The following is a 26330-nucleotide window of genomic DNA, read 5'->3' on the forward strand; positions in this document are numbered from 1 at the left end:
AGGTTTGCATTCAATCTAAAAGTAAAGAGGAACCATGAGAAAATTTATAAAAAATATCTGATGTGATCTGATTTTCTTAAAATGATCATTGTGCATGCTGCATGGAAAATGACTTCTTTAACTGTGCAAATGGTTATATCCATTAAATCTCATAAAACTAGGATTCTATGTAACACATTTGAGAAACACTCTTAAGGAAAATACTGTAGGAGAAATGGTTAGGCATAAACTCAGACTACAGCTGCAGTAATTAAAATAAAGCAGATTTGAGAGAAACTAAAAAGATACAAATTGAGGAGATCAGGTCATATGATGTGGGAGGTGAGGAAGTAGGATGGCCCCTTGGCTCTGGCTTGAGTGGAAAGGAGGAACGTTCAACAAGGGATGGATGTAGGAGCAATAAACAAATACTTAACAGATCCTGTATGAGAGTTCATACACTGCTTTGGTGATTATAAGGAGTATATACTGACAAGAAATGCAATCCCTATCCTTAAGGAGTTTGATGAGGAGATGGTAATTAGTAAAGCTAATTAGAGAAGAAACCACAATGTGGCAAAATATAGAATAGATAAATCTCTAATCTAGTATACCACAGAAATATTTGCTTAGGGCCTGAAAGAAACCACATCATGATTCTCTTTCTCTCTTACCACTTAATTAAGCTTTATCTCTCTTTTTTTAATAGAAAAATTTAGAGCATTTTTGTGATAGTTATTCTTGCCAGGTAAAATACAAGACTGAAATGGGAACCAAAGGATTACAGTTTCAGTGTAAGGATGAATGAAAAATAAAATTGTCAGAAGAAGGGGACAGCAAAAAACATCATCCCAGTCTTAGCACTGGCATTGGATAGATGAAAAAGCAACAACAAAACCTCCTCTGAGAATGTCTAACTATAAGCTGGATCTCACATATCTGAATTCGTGTTATCTATGTGTTCAGGAACATCTCAAAACTAAAATTCAATTTAAAGTAGTCCTAAGTAGATAGTATCCTAAGGCAATTAGTAGAAGCAAATGCAAATCCTCTCTAGAGAAATATAATCTTAACTCAGATCGCAAAGTATTCTTGCAGGTAAATTTTCAAGGAAATTGGTCACATTTTAAAAACAAGGAAATCAGCCACTCTGAGAGACATGTGTCAGAAATAACAGACATCACAATCAGACCCACAGAGACCACTAATCTTGAAATGATATGACACAGAATATAAAAATAGCAATTGTTTAATTTTTTAAAAAAGATTTTTTAAAATTTGTTTGAGATAGTGAAAGAGAGAGCACGAGCCATGGGAAGGGGCAGTGGAAGAGGGAGAAGCAGGCTCCCCATTAACAGGGAACCCAACATGGGGCTCAATCCCAGGACCCTGGGATCATGACCTGAGCTGAAGGCAGACACTTAACAGACTGAGCCACCCAGGTGTCACCAAATGTTTAATATTTTTATTTATTTTTAAAAAAGATTTTATTTATTTATTCATGAGAGAGAGAGGCAGAGACACAGGCAGAGGAAGAAGCAGGCTCCATGCAGGGTGCCTGATGTGGGACTCGATCCCAGGTCTCCAGGATCAAGCCCTAGGCTGAAGGTGGCACTAAACCGCTGAGCCACCCGGGCTGCCCTGTTTAATATTTTTAAAGAAAAAAATAACATCTTGAAAATAGAAAAGTAGTCAGTTTGGAAAAGAAGCAAATATAATCTTTATAAGTGGAAGACATAAAAATTCAAAATTAAAACTCGGTGGACATATCAAACTATAGATTAGGCATAGCAGAAGGAGAATGAATGATCTCAAAGATAGATAGAAAAGAGAAAATTCAGAAGGACAAAAAGGTAGAAAACAGGAAAGAGCAGTAAGATACAAGGAGGTTAGGATGAGAAGCTTTAATATATGTCGAAGTTTCAAAAAGAAAGAGTGGTGAAGAGGCAGTATTCAAACAAAAGGAAAAATAAGAATGCCTGAGAGTTTTCCAGAATTGTTAAAAGATACCAACCATTAGTCCCCAAAACTATCCATATGTATATATTAAACACGTATTAATAAGGCAGGTGCTTAACCAACTGAGTTAAGTTGCCCCTATTTGTTTCTTTTGAGTTCTGTAGTTCTTCTGAGAGAATGAGTGTTTTGTTTTGTTTGAACTTCCAATAAACTTAGTACTGCTGCTATAGCTATGATCAGGTTGGGGTGTGGTGAATGGTGAATGGTCTGCATTGTCAGTAAATATATCTTACTCATCTCAGCAGCCCTAGTGCTGTGTGTTATGTCCTCATGTTATGGTTTCTTTCTCAAGTATATTTTCAGTCCTACTATTCACTAGGGCTGAGATAATGACTAATTCCTAGTATATAGGGAGCTCAGGGTGTAGGGGGGAATGCAGCAAGGAGAAAGATATTGCCATGAATGCTTTGTAGTGTTACTAATGGGATTGTGAACAATTGACTAAGAAGAAAATAGGGTGATACCTAAAGCAGGGTGTGTGTTTTGGGGGAGGGGAGTACGGTTATGAAATGGTTCCTGAAGGAAGTGAAGGCTTCGTGAGTTTGAAAAATGAATTTGAAGGACAGAGGGCAAAATTCTTGCCATGTAGAAATACCTGAAGGCAGAGAGCGCTAAATGTATGGAGATGATTCCTCTAGTAAAATGGCTCATGAGACTCCCATTGAAGAAACTACAGAGGGAGGGGCAAGATATTACCAGAATACAGCCTGGTTGCCCTCTCCTTAAAAACACACAGGATTTTAAATAAAAGAATAGAAGAAGTACAAAATAAATTGCCAAGAGTTTAGGGTAGCTAGAGTAATGAGAAAGCAAGAAGAAACAGGGAAAAGAAGACAGAAGAGATAGGAAGCTGGGTCATGAAGAAGCTCCTACGTCATGCTTGGGAGAACAGACTTTGTTCAAAGCCATGGGAAATCATTTTAGATTTGTAGGTCATTGTAACGATCAGGTTTCAATTTTAGAAAGAACATGGTTATTGTGGCATAGAGAATGGATTTCAAGAGTGAAAGAAAAGAAGAACAGAGATCAGTGAGAAGATGATGATTGCATTATCCAGGTAGGATATGTGGGTAGCCTAAAATGAAGTAGTGGAGACGGATCAAAGTGGAGAAAATGAAATATACATGGGAAGTGGAAATGACTTGGTGACTGCTGTGGATTGAGTTACGTCCTCCAAAACAGTAGGTTCAAGTCCCAAACTCTGGTAGCCATGAATATGACCTTATTTGGAAATAGGGTCTTTGTAGGTACAAAGACATTAAGATCAAGTCACACTGGATTGGGGTGAGGGGGTGCTAATTCCAATGATTGCTGTCCATAGAGGAAGGTCAGGTGAAGACAGATGGATAGACACAGAAGGAAGACAGTAATGAGACCATCAAGGCAGAGATTGGAGTGTTGCAGCTGTAAGCCAAGGAATGCCAGGGATTGTTGGCAACCACCAGAAGCTAGAGAGAGGTGAGGAAGGATCCTCCCTTAGAGCCTCCAGAAGCACTCAATCCTTCTGACTCCTTGATTTTGGACTTCTGACCTCTAGAATACTGAGAATGAGGTATCTGTTTATTGTTTTAAGCCACTTTGTTTGAGGTACTTTGTTACAGCACCTTGGGAAATTAATACGGCGATACAATTAGAATTTACAAACAGCATCTTCCCCCATGTTTCTGCTTTGATCCTTGCATATTGGGAAGATAGCTTCTAGTCCTTTCTAATTCACCTACTTCTTTTTAATGGAAAGAGGAATGCTTTATTCTCTATGCTTAGTAAATTTGAAAGAATTTTGTGTGTCTGGCAAGTTTGATGCAGGGCAGGGAGGGTTAGGAAGCTTACTGTTCACAGATCTAATTCACCATGTTAGCTTCAGAAGTACTCAAATTGATACTTTGGTCTTTTTCTATATATGCCACCTCAGCCCCTTCTTCCCCAGTCTTTGCGTTCTCTTGGGTCTCAATCTTGGAAAGAGTTCCTTTTAACAAAGCTCAGAGAATGAGAGAGAGAGAGAGAGGGAGAAATGGAGTATCCTACAATTTTGGCTCAAGCAGCTGAGTGGTTCTGTATTCTGAGCCATATCACTCAGGAGTAGGGGCTTTTGGGGACACAGGTGGGAGATGATGACATGTAGCATATGCTCGCTGAATTGATGGTGGTCCAACTTCCTCATTTTAAGGATGAGTAAGCTGAGCCCCAAGGGACCTCAGTCCCTTGTCCACTATCCTACAGAACAAACACAGATTTGGAAACTTCCATTCCTATGAACTCCAAATGATTTCCCTAACTCCTCCACACTGATTACATATCCTTGCTCAAAAATATTTAATCACCCACTCTAAAAGACCATATTATGCAGCCTTACCATCCTACTCAAGATCATTGACCCCTCCTCTGATTAGCAAAAGCCCACATCGCAACATTGGCTAAAGACTGGCCAGACCATGGGCCTTGGGACACTTAGCTGGGCTTCGTACCAACCATTTACCCAAATCATTCAATTAAGAGCCTTCCACCACCTACAGAAGGGGTCCCCAGGATATTTTATCATTACAGTTTTCATTTCGAGACCTTGCTTGGAATCTCCAATCTATTTAGGATATTCTGCCAAAGTTGAACAGCCTGGAGCAAAACAGAACAATCCTTTTGGATACTGAAATAAGCGTCCGGGGCAGCAGGAGCCAAGCTGGAGAAGGCTAAGGGACTGGGTGTGCAGTCCCACCGAGGTCATATTTTTTATTACTTGTCCATTTAGACAACAAGAGAAGGCTACAGAAAGCCTAACCTTTCATTTCCTGACTCTGCTTAGGTGCATTTCACATTCTCAGCATCCAAGGAAACTCCAACAAAATATATTGTTAGGAAAAAGAAAACCAAGACAACATACATTTGTCTCCCTTGCTGCCTAAACAGAAACAAAACTGCTGAAAAACAATTTATTCTCCAACAGACATATTTTCTGGTCATTACTTTTTGCCCAAATTGCTGGTTTGTGTAAGCAAACTAAGGCTTGTGTAAACAAGTCCGGTTATCTGGGGAAGCAAACAAACAGCCATCTTCTGTGATGTGCTCTTACGAGGGGAGGGGGGGAGAAGGAGCCTCTTACATTTTAAAAAAGATATTTTTAAAGACTCTACCTATTCATCATCAGGAATATTTTAAAGAAGTGATATTTTTTGTGTATCTTCAAGTTGCTATAGCAACTGGATCACTTTTTACTCATTAATCAGGAGGCTCCAACCAGAGAATCTATCCTTCCCCCTAGATTTGGAGCCTTTGCCTATTATCCTACCTCTTTAAAACTTCACAGATTTTGAAAATGGTTGTCTTCAAAAATGTTTCCCTTGATCTGAGAGTTTTGCTGTGTTTGGTGCTTTCTTCACTGCTACACGCTTTCTCTTCTGGGTTATTTGATGGCTTCTCTGGATTCCTAGGTGTGTTTCAATTGTTCCTTTCTCTGTACTTCTGTGCTTTTATTTCTAACAGCTGTGGGAGCTTTTGCTGAGTCTCCGGAGTCAGGTTGGTAGATTGTACAGAACCCTTCTGCTTCCTCTTCCTTACACAGGCCATCGGCCAGAAGAGCTCTTTACAGCTAAAAATTGAGTTTTGTGTCCTTTAATTGTTCTTTCTAAACAACTTCTCCTTCTCAAAAGTCAGTAGTCCCATCTGGATTTTCATTAGTAACTCTTGGACCTGCTGAAACAGTGATGAGTGATGAGCAAAATTTGTAATCATTTTGATGGCCTGAGGGACTCAGTGACCCCCTTTCCCAGGTCCATACGCTCTTCTGAATACTTGGTTTGCATGCCAATTGTTGGGTGACTCCAGACAGCATATAAAATAAGAAAGAAGGACCTGAGCGTGTCTGTAGGCCAGAAGCTGCTAACTAATATGTTTTGTTGGCGAGCACAATGTTGACCCGTACTCTGTTCAAAGAAGTCAAAAGATTTCTCAAGAAAGTTTGGATACTTGAAGTTCTGCCTGTAGCACTTGACTGGCTGAGCTGCAGACAGCTCCTAAGTGGGTATTCCCCAGTGGGTCTGAGTCCCCAGCTGGCCACCTGATCCTGCTACCTGCTTAGTACCACTAGGTATTTGAATTTCAGACCCTTGATTTTGTTCAATTTCTACCTCCTTACCTCCCCTCTTTTTAAAATAGATTTTGAGATCTAGAGTTTTCAGGACTTGACCAAAACCAAAGGAACATTGGTGGTAACTTGAATACTAAATCTAAGTCACTGACCACTAGCCTGGTGTGTTAAGTTCGTGGAAGCTCAAAACCCTGTGTTATAGTTTCTTTTTCTCCTACAGAGTGGAGTACACACTAAGTACTCAGGAAATACGTTTTCAGCTATGACCAAGAGCTGTATAGATCTCCGCAGGTAAATGTCACACCAACTCTTGTCACTCTGAGCATTTTGAAAGATGCTCAGTGTGTTATTTGCAGTAAGAAGGGCACTATTTTTCAGGTACAGAGAAACACATCGCCAGGTGCAGAGTGTGCATACGTGCATATGCATGAGATAGGATGGGCAAGAAGAAAGGAGAGAAACCCTCCGAGCACATTCTCCAAAAAGTGGCAGCTTTTCAAATGCTTTGAATGCAGCAGATTGATCTGAGGGCTAAAAATTAAGAAAAGGATAAAATAATGTTGGAAGCAGTACTATAAGCACAACACTGATCTATCTAGAAGGTAGTGAGACATTAGAAACATTTTTATGTTCTTTGCTCACCAATTAATAAATGGCACATGTCCTGGTCTCCAGCACAAAGGGAGTCTATACACCTACCAACCCTGTGTTAGCACAATGCTATGCCTATGGTGTAAGTGTGTGTGTGTGTGTGTGTGTGTGTGTGTGTGTCTGTGTGTCTGTGTCTGTGTGTGTGTATATACCTACAAGCATGTATGTAGGTTTTGTGAGGGTGGGCAATAAATTACTGAACAAAAAGGTAATACTCTTCAAATTTTGGAGAGCCCCTTCTCCTGGTAGCCATTTGTGAAGAGAACAAAAGTTAATAAACAAATCCTGGTTGTTTGGATGCTGCAGGAACTAAAATGAAAAGTTGGCCATAAAAGAACTCAGGCTGTGGTAATACTTAATCTAAACGATTCATGGGGAAATGAAGCCATTATCATAATAAAAATAAAAGCTTAGCACCTGCCAATGAGACAGGCGACCACTGAGACATTATATCTTGGGGGTGGGGGGTGGGATTGCAGGGCTGGAAACACTGCTCTACGGTAGCGCCTACAATGGCCTTCACACAGGAGCTTTGTGATGACAAAGAAAAGATTCCATGGAAGAGCCGAACACCCAATCCCTGCAAAGCCAAGCTCCTCTTTCTAATGAACCTCATGTGACCACTCGAACAGCATTCCAGGGGCACTTAGGTCTGAAAACAAGGGAGATTTCACAGTATGATTAAGTCTACACAATAACACAAAGTAAAAAGCAAGTTGATGATTATCTGCCAAATTTGGGGAGTGCTCTGTCCCACCATGATATAACTGAGATCGGCTGGGTATCTAGTCTGGTTCTTTGGATAATTGCTGGCTACGTCTTCCCTTCATTTCACATTTTATGGGCCTGATTGTTCCGCGAAACTCTTCTATTTTTCTTCTCCATGGCATAGGAACACCCGAGGACTGCTTTGCAGGGTCCACTTAGAATAAGAGCTCCATTTCGTTCGGCTGACCATTCTGCAGTCAGCTGAGATTCCTCTCTCTGACACTCCAGAGATTCTGTCTCTAGGGCCATTGTTCTTCCTGTCATTTCGCAGCCCTGCGGGGGCCTCCATTCATATTGGCAGGTGATAAGCTATTTTCAAGGCATGGGTAATCATCGTAATTCAGCGTTTTTCCTTATTAGCTCCACTGAATGCAGAAAGTGCACGGAAGCTGCTCATCTGTGCTATTTCTTTTCTCTAGGTTTAGAGCTTTTATGCTCCAGATGGGCTATGTTGTTAGTCCAAAGGGATTCAATGAAAGAGAGTCTCCCAATTTTTCTAATGGTCACAAATTACATGGATGAGAATGCTGTGTTTCTTCACTGTGAGTGAAGCCACCAGCCTTGCAGGAGAGCCACTGTCATTTTCATTCCTGGCTCTTGAGACACTATTGAATGAGACATTATCAAATGCTAGATGCACACATGGGTGCCTAAGTGTGGGAGTGTTCGTTGTTGGCGATGAGGCAATTTTCCCAAGCACCGATACATTTTGGGAATCTCTAGCATTTTCTAAAAATTTTGGCCCTGATGGTAGGGGGACCAGCTTGACCACAGAAAGCTCAAATGCTCGCATACTTCAGTTACATGAACAGAAGGGAACAGGATTCGGTTTCTACAAAAATGTTGCCACAGACATGAGTGTGCTTTACCAACACTATAAAAGGTGGAAGGACTTATTTGTAATAAGAATTAAATAGGCACACATTTAGGAACATTCTGACATACCTGTGATTTACGTAAGCCCCCACGATCCCTTCCCTGGGCCCCTTGTTGTCAATTATGTCTACGTGTGAGTACGTGCAATTACTTTTTACAATGAACCATTTACTTCATCTAACACTTCTGCTGACAGCCTTGCCACCTATTCGGGGAAATATGCTTATTTTGCCTATGACATGAATATTTCTCTGCACTATGCTAGCGGCCCAGTGTCTTGGAACTATCACATCTAAAAGTAGTGGATTATTTGAAAATTGTACTTTCGTTGACCAGGACTTACATTTAATATGCCTACAGGGAAGCTTGAGAACATTTTCTGTCTTAGGCTAATTTTGGAAGCTATGCATTTGAAAACACAGGTGGTCATAATAAGATAGGTTCAGATGGAATGACTAATTAGAAGAAAACATGTAGCTTGAATGGGCATTATGTGTTGACGGTTCCTTCTCTTTACTGGACAGCAAACTCGACTGGTTTCTCTTTTATCACTTTATTTGATGATAACTTCAAACTTACAGAAAAGCTGGAAGAATGAAACAATTTACCCTTTACTCGCATTCACCAATTAACTTTTCATCCCATTTGCTGTATCATTTGCACACTTGCTCTCACTCTGCATTTGTTTTTATTTTTTTATTTTTATTTTTATGAGTCATTCAAAGTCAGATGCATCCATTGTAGCTCTTTACCCCTAAATATTTTAGTGCCTATTTCCTAAGAATAAGAACTTTCTCTTGTGTAATCACAGTGCAGCCATCAACTTCCAGAAATTTAATGTTAATATATACATTTATATAATCTGATGTCTATATTCCATATTTTTTTCAATTGGCCCAATTCTAGGATCACATATTGCATTTAGTCCCCTGGTCTGTTTGATCTTCTCTAATCTGGAACAACTCCTTGGCTCGTCTTTGTCTTTTGCAACACTGACATTTTAAAAAGGCAACATGTCCTTTTTTATAGTATGTTTCTCCTTTGGCATTTGCTTGGTATTTCCCCTTGTTTACATTCAGGTTAAGTGTTCCCAGCCAAACTGCTCATAGGTCACGTGGTGTCCTTTTCAGGTGTCCTATCCCGAAGTATTCCCTAGCTAGCTATTGCTCACTAGTGAGTCTCATTGGCACCATTGGTTTTATCTTTCAGGAAATTTCCTCTCATTTCATTACAGCATAACACTCAGTCCATGAAGCTGGTGACAGATTCCCCAAGACAGTTAAAAGGGAGCTATTCCAGGAGAGACAGGACAAAGAGTTTCAGAATTCAGAGCTCAACGTCAAGGCAGAAAGAGATTTTTTGAGATGGTAAACAATATTAATAATTATGCCATTAATAATGTTTATAAAAGGGGAACCTGGTTGGCTCAATGGTTGAGCATCTGCCTTTGGCTCAGGTCGTGGTCCCAGGGTCTTGGGACTGAGTCTTTCATCAGGATCCCCGTAGGGAGCCTGCTTCTCTCTCTTCCTGTGTCTCTGCCTCTCTCTGTGTCTCTCATGAATAAATAAATAAGATCTTAAAAAAATAATAATGTTCCTAAGAAATATTGGTGTTTGTTGAATCCTTACCATGTGCTATTCACTTTGTTATGTATTTTAAATAGTGTAACAGTTTTCTATTGCTGTTATAACAAATTACCACACCATGAACAGCTTAAAACATTACAGATGTCCTGTGCTACAGTTCTGTGGGTCAGAAGTCCACTGCAGGACTCAGTGGGCTAAAATCAGAGCCGTCACAGGCTGGGTTCCTTTCTGGGGGCTCTAGCAAAAGGATGGTTTCTTCAGTCATTCGAGTTGTTGGCAGAATTCATTTCCTTGTGGTTGTAGGACTGAGAACCATGTCGTGGTTGGCTGTCCACAGAGGGTCATATCTGGCTTTTTGATGCCCCTGCATTCAGCTTAGGGGAGGGAGCCTAAAACTAGAAGTGATGGATTTCTGCTCTCTCATCTCTCTCTCTCTGACTGCCACTGGAAAGCTTCTCTATTTTCAAGGACTCATATGCTTAGCTCTGGCCCATCTCAATAACCCAGGATAATATAGCCCTCTTAAGATATTTAGCCTTAATCACATCTTTGAATTCCTTTTGCTGTTAAGGGAACATATTCATAGGTTCTGGGGTTTATTTAACTTGAGCATTTAAAATGTTATTTAAGATGACAGCCAAGTCTCTTTGGCTAAATTCAGATATAGTAGATGATAGGGGAGAGAGGGCTTCAGAGAATGGAGGCACCAGACCACCAATCCCATCCCATCTCTCTGCTTCCAGACTAGTATGTGAGGTCCAGAGACAAGTTGGAATGATTTGCCTGAAGTGAGTCTGAGACTGGAGACTGGCTCTTCCACCCTCTCCAAGGGCTCTTTCAAACTGTGCACCACAGTGGACCTGGTAGGAGTCTGTTTCTTTATTCATTCAAAAATCATGTATTGAGCATCTAATTTGGGGTAGACAGGATTATAGGTACTGTTATACAAAGGAAACAAAGTTTCTGCCTGCCCAGGAGTTATATTTTAGTGAAGGAAGAATTATAGTAAGTTTTAAAAGTAAATAAAACAATTAAAATATCAGATCATTAAAAATAATAATAATAAAATAAAAATAAAAAATAAAATGTCAGATCATTGTATATGATCTGCCTGAATTAAAATAAGGTGAATGATGTGTATATGTGTATGTGGGGGCTGGGAGGTCAGGGGAGGAGGAGAGAAGGAGGGAGAGAGAATGAGATGCTGCTTCCTTTGGATTGGGTGCTGAGGGGATGGAAGCCTCTTACAGCTGATATTTGAACTGAGATGTAACGATGGGAAAGGACCAGCCCCATTAATTTAATGTCTCGAGAAGAGATTTTAGGTCAAGGAGCAACAACAACTAGTGCAGGGTCTGGGAGCAAGAATAGGCTAGAAGCAATCCAGATCAGGGCCCTCCTGTGTGTCTGGAGAGTGAGGGGGAGAGGTCAGTGATGAGGTCAGGGATGTGGAAGAGATTACATTTGTAAGGCTCTTTTGATTAAAGCACACATCTGTCGGTTGTCAAGCAATATGTACCAGTTCTAGCTTGAGCCATGGAATTCCCAAGTAAAGGATCACTGGCTCCTTGGCAATGCAAAAGCATAATGCCCCATCAGATTTTGTATTTGTTCATTGGACAGGGTTCTGAAGCTTTTTCCCAGTGAGTTGCTAGATTCCCAAGTGACCCATCCCATTGATCCAGATTTGGGCACATAAGAGGACAGTTGGACAATGGCTTTGGGCAACTGTCATTAGCCACACATACCATGGTAAAGTTATGCTGTCACTGACTTCATGGTTCTGATTTGCATTTTAACATTCAAGGGGGGTAAATACCATCCTTAGTCCCAAGGAATAATTGACAGATTTTATGTTTGAAATCTCAGTAGGTCAAACTTCCCATTTGTAAAACTTCTCAGTTGCTCCTTTGCTGAGCACATAAAATGAATTTACTTCTGAACCGAGACCTTGTATGCCAAAATTTTACAGCCTTAAATATAGTATTTTATCACTACTATAAATGGTTCTTGATTCACCTCCCACAGACCCATCAGTGTTAAAGGCAAGAGGCCTTCCTAATTCACTTGTTTCAATTCATGGAAGATTTCTAAGTAGAAGCCAGGTCATGTGGATAATATTTCAAATGTACAGGCTGCATTCTGCTAAACATAATAAATCTGCAATTTTACAATTGGCTTGGACAGCTAGCACGATTGTACTGGGCTTTCCAATAAGCATCTCTTCGAAACAACCTCCTTTTTCTTGTAGGTCTCACCTTCAGACCTCACCCAAAGGCTCAATGTCATCACTGAAATGTTGGGGACATGGTAATAAGGTGACCACAATTTAGGTTGATTTATTTTTCTAGTGGAACATCCGGGTTTCTAGCAATTATTTTAGGGCATAAAGTTCTATCATGATGATAAATCAAGCTGTCAGCTCGTTCTGGTCCAAATTAGAAGTTGGAGAGACTGAGAAACTTTTCTACTCTAATATTCCACCCTTTGCATCCCCAAATTATACATGTTACCCCTCTGGAGGCAATGCTATTCTTGGATTTGCTTGTGCTGGTGATCTGTTTGAATGCAGGGTGGGGTGGGGTGGGGTGGGGGTGCTTCTCAGTCAGAAATTCTGCTCTCCAAGTACCCTAATGGGCATCCCAATCCCTGATGGCCCTGGTGAGATATCTCTGCATTGCCTGCCTGGTTCACACAAAACATTACTCACATGTCTCACCTAGTGGTGGATACTTTATGGATAGTTGGAGCATAGTTTTTATGGAAAAGATTTAGAAAAAAAAAGTTGGCTGCTACAGATGGCCATGGGCACAGCTGGGAGGATAAAAAGCTTGATTGACCCAGTAACATCACCAGTGGGAACATGACTAGTATTTGGAGATGTCAGCCTGGATACCCCCTGCCTTCCAATACTTTGACTCTGGATACTTAGCCAAGGGCTGGTAAATGAGACATTGCCCTGCCCAGACCCTTTCCCTGATCCCTCTGCCTCCTCCAGCATGCTGTGCTGTTTGGTCCCCATTCTGCTGCTCACACCCTGGATTGGCCCATGGTGCTGGAAGCCGTGCTGAAGGCTGTCGGTAGGGCTGCAGCCAAGGTTTGTCTGGTGGGAGTTGCAGGGAGACTTCATGGAAAGGATGAGTCTGGACTCATACCAAATTACACTCCCGTTGACTTTTGGAAGGCTGGAATTTCAGACTCTAGAGGTGCAGAGGCAATTTACTGACATTCACTGTTGGCCTAACTCTTAGTTGGAGACTTGCCTTTTGAGCAGCTGGGTATCAATATGCAGATGCTCCTCACCCACACTCAGCTTCTCTCTATTCTGGTGTCTGCTCTGTGGCTTACATCAATTTTTTTTTTTCTCTTCAACCAGTGGAGCTTGAAGCTCTTCCTACCATCTGGTAAAGGATTTGAAGTGGCTATGTGGCAGTGGCATAGGGGGATGGGACATTGGGTGAAATGAAGCCCCCTAACAACAGGCTCAGACGCTACATGTTTGCTGGATGCCTACCCAGCGTTAAGCGCTATACTAAGTGCTTATGATACAGTGGCACACAAGTTAGATGAGTGGCCTCAGATATACCAACAGGCCTCTTGATAATGGCAGATATGATAGGAAAGAAAATGGGTGGAAATGGAGAGAGAGAGCAAATAAAATTTTATTTTGGTAATAACAGAGCCTCTTGGTTTCTGTCTTTTAAAGAACTTGAATTATGAGTCTCTTTTAGTTTTCATTATAATCTCTAGAGCCATATTAGAAGGTAGAAGGAAAGCAACTTACAGATGGTTTCTTTCATAAAACAGAATGGAATTAAGAAACCAAAGAGTATACGACTTGCCCAAAGATTTTCACTGTGGTAGGGGAAGGATGGAGGTAAATAGACACTAAGATTTCAGACTCCATTTTTTACAATTCCACAAAATCAAGTTGGACCTAATCTTCCAAAGTTCTAGTCATTATTGTTGGTCTCACTTTTACTTTTGTTTTGAACTTGATAGACACAGGCTGAGATCTTGGTTGCTGAGGGATTTTAGAAAAATAAAAAAATATTTAACCAAAAGAAAGTAATTTGACAACGTTTTTCCAACTTTTTGCTCTTAAGCATGTGAAAGAGATGCTCTCATTGGTTTCTAGATACTTCTGTAAAGGTGAAGTCCATTCCATCAGCCCAACTGCCCCTGCCCCCAGTCACTGGAAGTTTAATGTGCACAAACCCCACATTGCTCTCAGGAATGGCAGACGGTCTTCTGAACCCCTCTGCCCTATATATTGTGCTCGGCCACACTCTATGCTTTTGTTTCACTAGGTTTGTTTTGGAAGTACTTGGCTCAGTTCTCTTTGTACAAGCATACGTGATCCAGACAGCCTTGGCTTGCAGCTCAACTTTGCAGGTCAGTTACACAACAAGTAGGAGGAATTTTGATTATACCCGGCTCTGGGGGAAAACAATGTAATAACACCAGGAGCCAAGATGGTGAGCTCATTGCTCTAGAATTGAACTCAGAATACCTCGCCACTATTTTCTTCTCCCCTGTAGCCATAAGAATGTGAACTTGAACATAGGACAGGGAGCAAAGGGAAACTTCACAGGGCGCAGCTATAGAGCATAGGAGAGTAACAAAGAATGAAACAAATATGGCAGGTTGACCTTTCCATGACTGTCGTTTATATTCTTTAGAAAAATGGTGTATAAGTACAGTCTACTCTGGAAAAAAAGAGCAAATATTTGGATGTTCTGTGGGTTTCGAGCCATACAGTCCTAGGTTTGAATTTGGCTCTAAACCTGGCTAGCTCTGTGACCTTGGGCAAATTACAAAAACTCCCTGGGTCTTGGTGCTCTCATCTATAAAATGGAGGTAAGGATTTCGAACAGAGAGGATCATATGGAGGATTAAATAAATATCATGCTTGCAAAGTGCCTACGTAGCTGAGCACCTAACATGAAGTTGACAATAAGTTATAATTATTATAATAAATCTACCTCTGCTTCAGCTTCCATTCTCAACAAAGCATTCTAAACATGTTGAAATTATGTGTTTCTATGCCCATCTTAATCAGCGGTTTGTGTATACCCATCTTAATCAACTCTGATTGCATATTAGAATCACTTGGGGAGTTTTCAAAAAACACTGATGCCTGAGACTTACCCCAGACCGATGTAATCAGAAACATTGGGAGTGGGTTCCAGCATTGCATTTTACCTCTCCCTCAGGGAATTTGAATGTGCATCTAGGGCTGAGAACCACTGGCCTTCTCCATTTACATGTGAGCCCTTTGAGAGTAGAGAACATGCTTTACTCTCTTTCATATCCCCATCTTAGCCTGATGTAGATGCTTAGCAAATATTTCTTGAACCAAAATTTTAAAAATGAAAGAAAGTTGTCCAAATTCCCAAGACTGGGCTCATATGGACACATTCCTTGGGCAGGAGATAAAGGCAAGGGTACTAGCATATTGTTATTCTCACAACAGGGATTTGAAAGAGTGGGGTAAAGAAAGGTCAAGGTTCTTTCAGCTGACAGTTCACCACCCACTGACCACATGTCATTTATCACTGGTCCTTTTTTTTTTATTCTTCAGTCGCCAAGGGATCAGAGAAGTGAGAGCAGAATACTTTGGGAGACTCCATCAGTTAAAAAAGAAATAGCAACTTCTTCAGAAGAATTCCTCTGATAGAAGGAAAAAGTGAGACACTGACAAGGGAGGATAATAGGCAAGGTCAGAGGGGCATAAGACAGCAATCAGTAAAACACAGCGGGCACATGTTTGAGACAATTTCACGCACAAACATATGACGTGAGACCTCGGCATACACCAGTAACAGTCCCAGTCATCACCATGGTGAGAATGGCATAAGACATTCGTGGTATTAGTTCCTCTCTTTTACAGGCATGTAGGAAGATTGCATTTCCCCATCCTGTGAGCTCAGTCATGGCCACATGACTCACTTTGGCCAAAATAAATGTGAGCAGTTGTTACAAGTGTCACATCTTGGGGAAAGCTTTAAGAGCCAATGTACTTTCCTTTGCCATGACAAGGTAATAAGTACTCCATCAACTTGAGCACTGGGTCGAGGACCATGAAGAGCAGAGCTCCTAACTGACCCACAATGGGGACATAGCACAAGTGAACAAACACCTCTGTTGTTTTCAGGATCCTGAGATTTGAGGGTCATCTGGTATCAGGGCACAACCCTGCCGATCCTAGTGTGTACATGTGACAAAGAGCTTCTAAGTCAACACAGTAAACAAAGTTATGCACAAGTTGCTTAGGGCTGACCATCTAATCATTCTGTTACTACCTACACTCATAAAATGGATCGAGTTTCAACACTTCCCTAATCCTCAGTTTCTCCATCTGAAAACATCATTAGATTGCAGATGTGAAGACATATCATCTAACATTAAGTGTTTAGCAGTGTGCTGGTGAATGATGATGCTTGATAAATACTAGGTTATTCGGTCCTATTATTTGTGGAATAAACTGAACAAGTGATGGGATGGCAGAAAGCACAAAAGCATGTAATAAATATTTGCTAAGTCAATTTATGAAGAAAGCCAGGATGAGTAAGTGACCATGACACTGCAGAATTTCTACAAATTCTTCCAACTTTTGGTCCCCCCTTTTTAAGTTTTTCTTTTTTAATATTTTATTTATTCATTTGAGAGAGAGTGGGGTAGAGCAGAGGGGATGCTGGTGAGGCATGCAGATTCCCTCTGAGCTAGGAGACTGATAGGGGGCTCAATCTCATGATCCTTAGATCATGACCTGGCTCAAAACCAAGAGTTGAGCGCTCAACTGAGTGAGCCACACAGGTGCCCCTAAGGTTTTCTTTTTTCAAAACCCTCATCTTTGAAATGAGCTTTCATTTAGAAAATGAAGGGGGAGGGAGGCTCTAATGAAAAAGACAAGCAGTTTATGTTGTTTTAAGAAATCACTCTCTGGAATCCCTGGGTGGCTCAGCGGTTTAGTGCCTGCCTTTGGCCTGGGGCGCGATCCTGGAGACTCAGGATCGAATCCCACATCGGGCTCCCGGTGCGTGGAACCTGCTTCTTCCTGTGCCTGTGTCTCTGCCTCTCTCTCTCTCTCTCTCTATTTATTTATTTATTTTATTTAAAATTTATTTATTTATTTATTTATTTATTTATTTAAAATTTATTTATTTATTTTAAAGATTTTATTTATTTATTCATGAGAGACAGAGAGAGAGAGAGAGAGAGAGGCAGAGACACAGGCAGAGGGAGAAGCAGGCTCCATGCAGGGATCCTGATGTGGGACTTGATCCTGGGACTCCAGGATCATGCCCTGGGCTGAAGGCAGGCACTAAACTGCTGAGCCACCCAGGGATCCCCACATTTGGCCATTTGAAGAAGAGAGATCCTGAACTGTCCATGTAGTTCATGTATAACCACCCAGGTCACACACTAAGGTTGCCTGGCTAGAGAGTGATGCCTTTGGTTTGGAAGGTACCCAAACTGTTTGATACTGGTTCCCCCTCCCCAAAAGTTTTTGGAAAAGTTCCAGTGGAAGATCTGCGTAGTGAAATAAATAGAGATCTGTGATCACGATATCTGATTTGAAAAACTCTGTATGTTTGCCCCACTGGACAACTAAAATGTGAACTTGTCTCAGATGTTCATTTCTTCTATGAACGAGGTCTCACTCCTTCATACAACGATAGAGTAGCAAGCATCAATGAGATTGGTTCTCTAATTCCTGGACCTGAAACTTGAATTTAATATGATACAGAGCGGGGAGAGTTCACCTCATATTCATGTGGAGGAGAGAGGGTTATTTCCTGCCAATCATACCCCTATAAGGGCAGTGGGGGAATCCAGAGCTAATTGAGAGCATGTCTGCCTACTTTCTGTTATGGATTCCCCTGTCTGCTCTGCCTAGTGTCAGAACATTCCAGATGTATGTCCTTAAGGCTGACAGCTTCAGGTGAACCATGACCCCAAATCAATTTGCATGGCTATTATCAACAGTTTCACTGTTTGCCTGGTAAATTCAGTCATGTCATTGGATATAAAGCTGTAGCCCAATGAAGTACAATGGTTATTGTGTGTAGACCTGAGGAAGGGGGCAGGAAGTAAAATTTTCTTTTATCTTTTTATGATTCTATAAAGCATAATGCTCTTTTCTCTAGAATTAGAAGGGAAGAACATTCAGTGGTATAATAGAGTAGTTGTCAAACACATAGGTTTTGGTCTTGGGCTTTGCAGAATCAATTCCTGCTTTTAGTAGTTAGCAGCCCCGTGACTTTATGCAAGTTGCTTGACTGTTCTAAGCTTAATTTCTTCATCTGCAAGATGTGAACAACAATGACATATACTCCTTAGAGTTAAATGAGGTAATATACTTAAGGAACTCAGTATAGCACCTGGAACATTAGTAGAGTGTGCAGTAAGTGCTAAAACAATTAGGTTATTATTACGTTAAGCCATGTAGGGACAAGAAAGAGGAGGATTAATAGTTTACTGTAACATTATACTTTTTAAGTCAGATTTCTTGAAATATTTTCGCAGTGTAATATTTGTCCTTTTTAGGTGTATAGCTCTATGAATTTTGACAAATGTATAGCCATATAATCACTCCTAGCAGTCAAGATAGAGGACACTTCCAAAACCCCAAATAATTCTCATGCCCTTTATTATGATGACATAATTATTATTAACTGAAGTCCATAATGTACTCAGATTTCCTTAGCTTTTAGCTCGTGTCTTTTTCTATCCCAGGATCCTCTCCAGGATACCACATTGCATTTAATTGTCATATCTCTGTAGGCTTTGCTTGTCTGTGACAGTTTCTCAGACCTGATCTGTTTGATGATCTTGACAGATTTGAGGAGTGCTAATCAGGTATTTGACAAAGTATTCTCTATTGTGATTTGTCATGTTTTTCTCCTGATCAGACTGGGGTTATGGGTTTTGGGGTAGAAGACCACAGGAGTGAAGTGCCATTCTCATGACATCATATCATCATATCAAGGGTATGTGTTATTTTTTTAAAAAAGATTTTATCTATCTATTTGAGAAAGAAAGAGAGATATTGAGAGAGAGAAAAAGAGAGAGCACATGAGCAGGGGGAAGAGCAAAGGGAGAGGGACAAGCAGACTCCATACTGAGCATGGAGCCTGATGCAGGTCTTGAGTCCATAACCCTGAGATCATGACCTGAGCCGAAATCAAGAGTCAGATGCTCAACTGACTGAACCACCCAGATACCCTGGGTATGTGCTATTAGAATAACACTCTTGGTGTTGACCTGATCACCTGGTTGAGGTAGTGCTTGTCAGATATTTCCTATAAAGTTCTTTCCTCCCTCCCTTTCAAAGTGTGCTCTTGGAGGTCACTACGTGAAATCTACACTTAAGGGGTGAGGGTTATGCCCCACTTCCTGGAGGGAGGAGTGCTAAATAAGTTACTTGGAATTCTTCCGCACTGAAGATTTGTCTCTCTTCTCCATTTACTATTTATTCAACCATTGACTTATTTATATAAATATAAACTTAAGAAATTTTATTTTATTGTTGGGTTATAAGCTAATACTATTTTATTTATATTATTGCTCAAATTGTTCCTGCCTTGGCTATTGGGAACACTTCTAGTTCTTTTCCATGTCCCTTTGATATACCCTCTGCACCGTGGTGTTTTTCTTTCTTGGAGCATTTCCTTACTTTCTGTCACTCCAAGATGCTGTAGGCTCATCTGTATTTCCTGCCCAGTCCCAGAATCATCAGTTCTCCATGAGCCTTGGTGTCTTTTTTGGAGAATGGGGTTAGGAAATCAAGATCTGGACCTGTGGTATACTTATTGCTATTTGGATGTCTTTGCCTCTGTATCCTCTCAGCTGAGAGCATGAAGTACTTTTATTCCTCCAGCTTAAAACAATTTTTAAGCTACAGAATGGCTGAAATAGAGCAATGAACAACTTTGTATGCTTCAGCTAGATCTTTTTTTCCCCTGAACCCTATTTGAAAATAAGTTGTAGGCATCATGACATTTCATCCCTAAATACCTTTTCATCCATCTCCTAAACAAAGGAACAGCTGCTATTTAATACAACACAATTGCCACAGCTGCAGAAATATTAATTCAATATTATTCATTTATATTCAAATATTCTTAATTGTCCCCCAAATATTTTTTAAAACTTAAAAATCTCCAACAAATATTTACACTTGTTTTTAGTTGTTTTAGCTCTTTATTCTCTTGATTGACTCCCTTTTTTGTTTTTGTTTTGTTTTGTTTTAGGAGTGTGGGTCAGTTGTCTTATAGATATCTCACATTCTGGATTTATCTTGTAGTGCTCCTCAGGCTAAATACGAGTTTCTCAACCTCAGCATTGACATTTTAGACCAGATGATTTTTTGTTGTTGAGGCCATCCTGTGTATTATAGAATGTTTAAAAGCATCCTTGACCTTTGCGCACTAGATGCAAGTAACAACGCCCTAGGCGTGACAACCAAAAATGTCTCAAAACACTGACAAATGTCCCTGGGGTCATAGTCATCTCTAGTTGGGAATCCTTGGTTTAGACAAGGATAATAGGATACTAGATAATGTTGTGTAATGTTGTCAAGGATACTAGGTAATTTTGTGTACTTGTTAATGTATCACATCAGGAAACACATGGTATCAAGTTGGATGGAATTTATGATATGAAGTGTAATAAGTTAGTAACCAGCAAATCCCCCCCCCCCCATTGTCATTAACTGAAGTACTCTGAGGCTCCACGATTATTCTGTTCCCAGTTTTTCACCCACTGATGACTTTCTTTTGAGTCAATACACTAGGGGATATAAAATGATAATCTACTTCTTTCTTTGCATACATGCCAGCTAACACTGTTGTAAAATGCCGTCCCCTTTATTTTCCCTCCTTTTTCCTTTCTCTCGTCTTTAAACATCATTATTGATGCATGGATTATTGTTATTAATTGAATTGTGATTCTTTATCATCCATATGTTTTGACAATCAAATTATCCCAAAGTGGCCAGTGGGAACCATTCACACTAATTAGTATGTCATTTCCTATGAATATAGAAACCCTTACAATGATTCCAATGAAAACTCTGTACAAAGATATATCTAGAGTAGCTTTCTTCCCGTCTCCTTCACCTCTTTGTGTACAGGTAACCATTTTCATTAGTTTTCTGGTTTATTAAAAAATAAACAAAAAATGTATATAAGCTCACAAGTATATCCAAAAGGTAGTATACTGTGTATGGTGGTTTTTTTTTTTTTTCCTCCTTGCCTTCTACATAGCAGTACTTTGTGAAATCACTAACAATTCGTATAGATCTTTTTTCTTTTCATGGCCACACAGTACTCCTCAGTGTATGTGTACCTTATTTTATTCAACCAGTCTTCCATGAGTGAGCACTTAGCATGTTTCCAGTGATTAACTACCACAGATAATGCTACAAAGAGTAATACTGTGAATGTGCGGATGTGTATCTTCAGGGTAAATTCCTAGAAGAGATGCCATAGGGTAAGGATAAATGCATATGTAATTGTGTTATATACTGCCAAAATCTCCTTCAACAGTAGTTGTAAGATTCTATCTTTCTTCCAGTAATAAATAAGAGTGTTTGTTTCCCTACAGCATTGCCTATGCCGTGCATTGTAAGCTTATAAATTTTTGCCAACCTGACAGGTGAGAAATGGTATGTCATGGTGGTTTTAATTTGCATTACCCACAAAATGAACAAGGTTAAGCATTTTTTCTTATGCTCAAGAGCCATTTGTTGCATCTAGCTCTTAAAACCTAGCTCTTTCTTCATAATTTCCTGGCTGTTACCTTAGATCAGGCTCCTGTTACTTCATACCCAGATTTCTGATAATTGGCTGATTTCTCTGCCTACTGCCATTCTTCCTTTCAATTATCCTGGCTGTAGTTAACACAGTTGCTAAGTTAATCTTCTTAAAACACATCTTCAAAACATTCTCTGTCTTTTAAAAGAACTTTTAATTATTCCCTTTTAGCCACAGTATACTTTAAAACTTACTCAACCAGAATTCAAGATACGGTTTTCCACCTGTTCTCTAAACTTCTTTGTTTTTTCTCTTATATTTACTTCATAGTACTTCCCTCTTATCTGTAGGGTATATGTTCCAAGACTCCTATGGCTGCCTGAAACCATGGATAAAACCAAGCACTATATATATATACTATGTTCTTTCCTATATGTGCATAACTGTGATAAAGTTTAATTTATAAATTAGGCACAGGAAGAGATTAACAACACTAATAATAAAATAGAATAACTATAATAACATATACATATAACATATAATAAGTTATGTGAGTGTGGTTTTCCTCTCTCAAAAATGTTTATTATACTGTACTCACCCTTCTTGTGATGATAAAATACCACGTGATGAGATGAAGTGAGGTGAATGACAAAGGCATTGTGACATGGTCTTAGACTACTACTGACCTCTGACAATACATCAAAAGGTGGATCCCCTGCTATTGGACCTCAGTTGACTGTGAAAAACTGAAACCACAGAAAGTGAATCTGTGGATAGGGCGGTGGTGGGAGGAGGGATATACTGTATTTCTTCTGCAAAACAGGTACACTGAGTGTCCTACAATCCATGGGAAAAATTCTTCCTTCTGGACCTTTTTTCCCTCTGTTTTCTGATTTGAAAGCCACTCCGTAACGTAGCTCTGCCTTCTTATCTGTTTAAAGTCCATGCAAATTCCAACTCCCATCCTCTTGGAAACTTTCATTGACCATTTCAGTGCCCAGAGGTTCCCTCCTTTTCTAAATTCTATTGTTACAGATGTTGGTCTCCTTATTTAGCACTTAATTTATTTGAGCTTTATCTTGTAAAAAATGTTTATTATTAAGTACAGTTGATATACAATATTCAGGAGCACGACACAGTGATTTTAAAATCTATACATTACATGATGCTCACAATGACATAAGGGTAGTCACCATCTGTCACTATACAATGTTATTACAATATTATTAGCTGTATTCCCTAGCTGTACTTTCTATCTCTGTGATTATTTATTGTATAACTGGAAGTTTTTACCTCTTAATCCCCTTTACCTGTTTTGCTCACTCCCTACCCTCCTTCTCTCTTCCAACCACTGATCTGTTCCCTGTATTTATGAATCTGTTTTTATTTGTTTGTTTTGTTTTTTAGATTCCACATGTAAGTAAAATCATTATGATATTTGTCTGTCTCAGACTTTTTTCACTTAGCATGATATCCTGTAGGTCCATGTATAGGTCCTATAGGTCCATGATGACAAATGGCAAGAGCTCATGTTTTTTTATGGCTGAATAATATCCCATCGTGCATGTGAGCACGTGAGCATGTTTGTATACACCACACCTTCTTTATCTATTTATCTACTGATGGACATGGGTTGCTTCCATATTTTGGCTATAGCAAGTAATGCTGCAATAAACATATGGGTGCATATGTCTTTATAAATCAGTGTTCTCATCTTCTTTGCATAAATAATAATGAAATTACTGGATCATATGGTAGTTCTATTTTTAATTTTTTGAGGAAATTCCATACTGTTTTCTACCATGGCCATAATAATTTACACTCTTACAAAAGTGCCCAAGGGTTCCTTTTTCTCCACATCCTCACCAACATTTGTTAATTCTTGTCTTTTTGATTATAGCCATTCTGACAGGCATAGGTAATATCTCATTAATTTTAATTTGCTTATCTTTAGTAATTAGTCATGTCGAGCTTATTTTCATGCGTCTGTTTGCCATCTATATGTCTTCTTTAGAAAAATATCTATTCATGTGCACTGCTCATTTTCTAACCAGATTGTTTTGGGATTTTTTTGGTGTTGAGTTGTATAAGTCCTTTATATATTTTGGATTTTAACACTTTATTGGATGTGTGTGATTTGCAAATATCTTCTCCCATTCAGCAGGTTGCCTTTTCATTTTATTGATGGTTTCCTTTGCTGTGCAAAATCTTTTCATTTTGGTGTACTGCCAATAATTTATTTTTGCTTTTGTTCCCCTTGTCTCAGGAGGTATATCCATAAATATTTTGCTAAGACTAGTGTCAAAGAGACTACTGCCTATACTTTCTTTTAGGAGTTTTGTGGATTCGGGTCTTTAACCGATTTTGAGGGTTTTTTTTAAGATTTTATTTATTTATTCATGAGAGACACAGAGAGAGGTAGAGACACAGGCAGAGGGAGAAGCAGGCTCCCTCCCTCCCTGATGTGGGACTGGATCCTGGGACTCTGGGATCAGATTTTGAGCTGAAGGTAGATGCTCCACTACTGGTGTCCTGAGTTTACTTTTATGTATGGTGTTAAGAAAGTGGTCTACTTTCATTCTGTTGCATGTAGATGTCCAGTTTTTCCTACCACCATTTGTTGAAGAGACCTCCCCATTGTGTATTTTTGCCTCCTTTGTCATAGATTAATTGTCCATATAGGTGTCAATTTATTTCTGGGCTCTCTATTCTGTTCTGTTAATCTCTGTGTCTGTTTTTATGCCAGTACCATACTGTTTTGACTATCATAGCTTTGTGGCATATCTTGAAATCAGGGAGCATGATACCTCTAGCTTTCTTTTTTTTTTTTTCATGATTACTTTGGCTATTTGTGTTCTTTGTGGTTCCATACAAACTTTAAGATTACTTGTTTTAGTTTTGTTAAAAATACTATTTGGTATTTTGATAGGGATTGCACTGAATCTATAGATTATTTTACATAGTATGGATATTTTAACAGTGTTAACTTTTCCAGTTCATGAGCATGGAATATCTTCCATTTACTTATGTCCTCTTCACTTTCTTTCATCACTGTCTTATAGTTTTCAGAGTATAGGTCTTTCACCTATTTGGTTAAATTTATTCCTAGGTATTTTATCTTTTGATGCAGTTATAAATTGGATTGTTTTCTTAATTTATCTATCTGGCTACTTTGTTATTAGTGTATAAAAATACAACAGATTTCTGTATATTGATTTTATATATCCTGCAACTTACACTGCATTCATTTATTCTCTCAGGTTTTATTTGGTGGAGTCTTTAGAGTTTTGTATATATAGTGTTATGTTATCTGCAAAAAGTGACAGTTCTACTTCTTCATGATTTGGATACGTTCTATTTCTTTTTCTTGTCTTATCATTGAGGCTAGGATTTCTAGTAGTAGAGATGGTTTCCAATGTGTTGATGCTCACTGTTTCATTCCCAGTGCCCTGAATCTATAGATTAGGAATGGACATTCTTGTCTTGTTCCTTATCTTAGAGGAAAAGTTTTCAGTTTTCACCATTGAGTATGATATTAACTGCAGGTTTTTCATATATAACCTTTATTATGTTGGGATATGTTCCCTCTTAACCTATCCTGTTGAGAGTTTTTATCACGAATGGATATTGAATTTTGTCTCATGATTTTTCTGCATCTATTGAGATGATCATGTTTTTCAATCTTTCACTTTGTTAATGTTACTATCACGTTCATTGATTTATGAATATTGAGCTATTCTTGCAACCTCAGAATAAATCCTACTTGATCCTTTGAAAATATTATTGAGTTCAGTTTGCTACAACTTTGTTGAGGATTTTTGTAGCTATACTCATCAAGGAGAATGGGCTTTAGTTTTCTTTTTTTGTTTTTCTGTAGTATCTTGTCTGATTTGGGTATCAGGGTAATACTTATCTCATAGAGTGAATTTGGGAGATTTCCTTCCTCTTCTATTTTTGGTCCAGTTTGATCCTTATGGCCTTTTTTCTTTTATTGTAAGTACTTAAAGTTTTTCAATTTGTGTATATTTTCTCCCAAGAGTAGGGACTTAAGCCATTTAAATGAGCAAAAATTAATGGAATTTTATCACCTACTTTTAAGCAAGATAAAGGCACATTGACATTTATTTTATTGACAAGGTAAGGAAGTAAGCACATCTTAGTAATTTGATTAAAATCAATTATTAAGTCAGTGGAGTTGTAAGTATAGGCCCTAAGTCTTTGGCTATAATCAGGTGTCATACCTATTATTACACTCCCTAAATTAAAACCAAAAAGGACACCTCAACACATTAAGTAAAAGTGAGTCCATTTACTTATTCTCTCAATTAATGAAGAGAGATAATTTCAAAAACTTTGATTTATCTTAGTTAAAATTTCCATTCAAGATACTAGCTAGAATGAAAAAGAATGTTGCATCCAATCATCTTGGAACAAGATGGCAATATATAAAATGCTATCTGTTTGTTTTCAGCCTAATAAAGAAAAGAAATCCAAGGGAGAACAAATTGGTGGTCGCCAGAGGCAGAGGGTGAAGGATGTCAAAAGATACAAACTTCTACTTATAAAAGAAATAAATCCTGAGGATATAATGTGCAGCGTGATGACTATAGT

At 39.2% G+C, this 26330-nt stretch overlaps 1 protein-coding gene and 1 long non-coding RNA gene across 14 annotated transcripts in view; one reads left to right on the plus strand and one right to left on the minus strand.

Moving 5' to 3' along the window:
- The window catches only part of PCSK5 (proprotein convertase subtilisin/kexin type 5), a 457726-nt gene that overhangs the window by 62654 nt on the left and 368742 nt on the right, over positions 1-26330 (minus strand). The gene's annotated exons all lie outside the window — the stretch shown is intronic.
- LOC119870832 overlaps positions 1-26330 on the plus strand; it is a 77178-nt gene that overhangs the window by 35809 nt on the left and 15039 nt on the right. For 7 of the 12 annotated variants that reach the window (XR_005354141.1, XR_005354135.1, XR_005354143.1 and 4 more), the window contains 2 exons: positions 10701-10820; positions 14268-14352. The exons of 2 other annotated variants lie outside the window; for them this stretch is intronic. This is a non-coding gene — a long non-coding RNA (uncharacterized LOC119870832). Of the gene's footprint in view, positions 1-10700; positions 10821-12208; positions 12276-14267; positions 14353-26330 lie in introns of all 12 variants that reach the window. 3 more of the 12 variants (XR_005354134.1, XR_005354142.1, XR_005354133.1) reach the window with 2 other exon arrangements.

Source organism: Canis lupus, chromosome 1 (assembly GCF_011100685.1).
Source record: "Canis lupus familiaris isolate Mischka breed German Shepherd chromosome 1, alternate assembly UU_Cfam_GSD_1.0, whole genome shotgun sequence".
In the NCBI taxonomy this organism is placed as follows: Eukaryota; Metazoa; Chordata; class Mammalia; order Carnivora; family Canidae; genus Canis; species Canis lupus.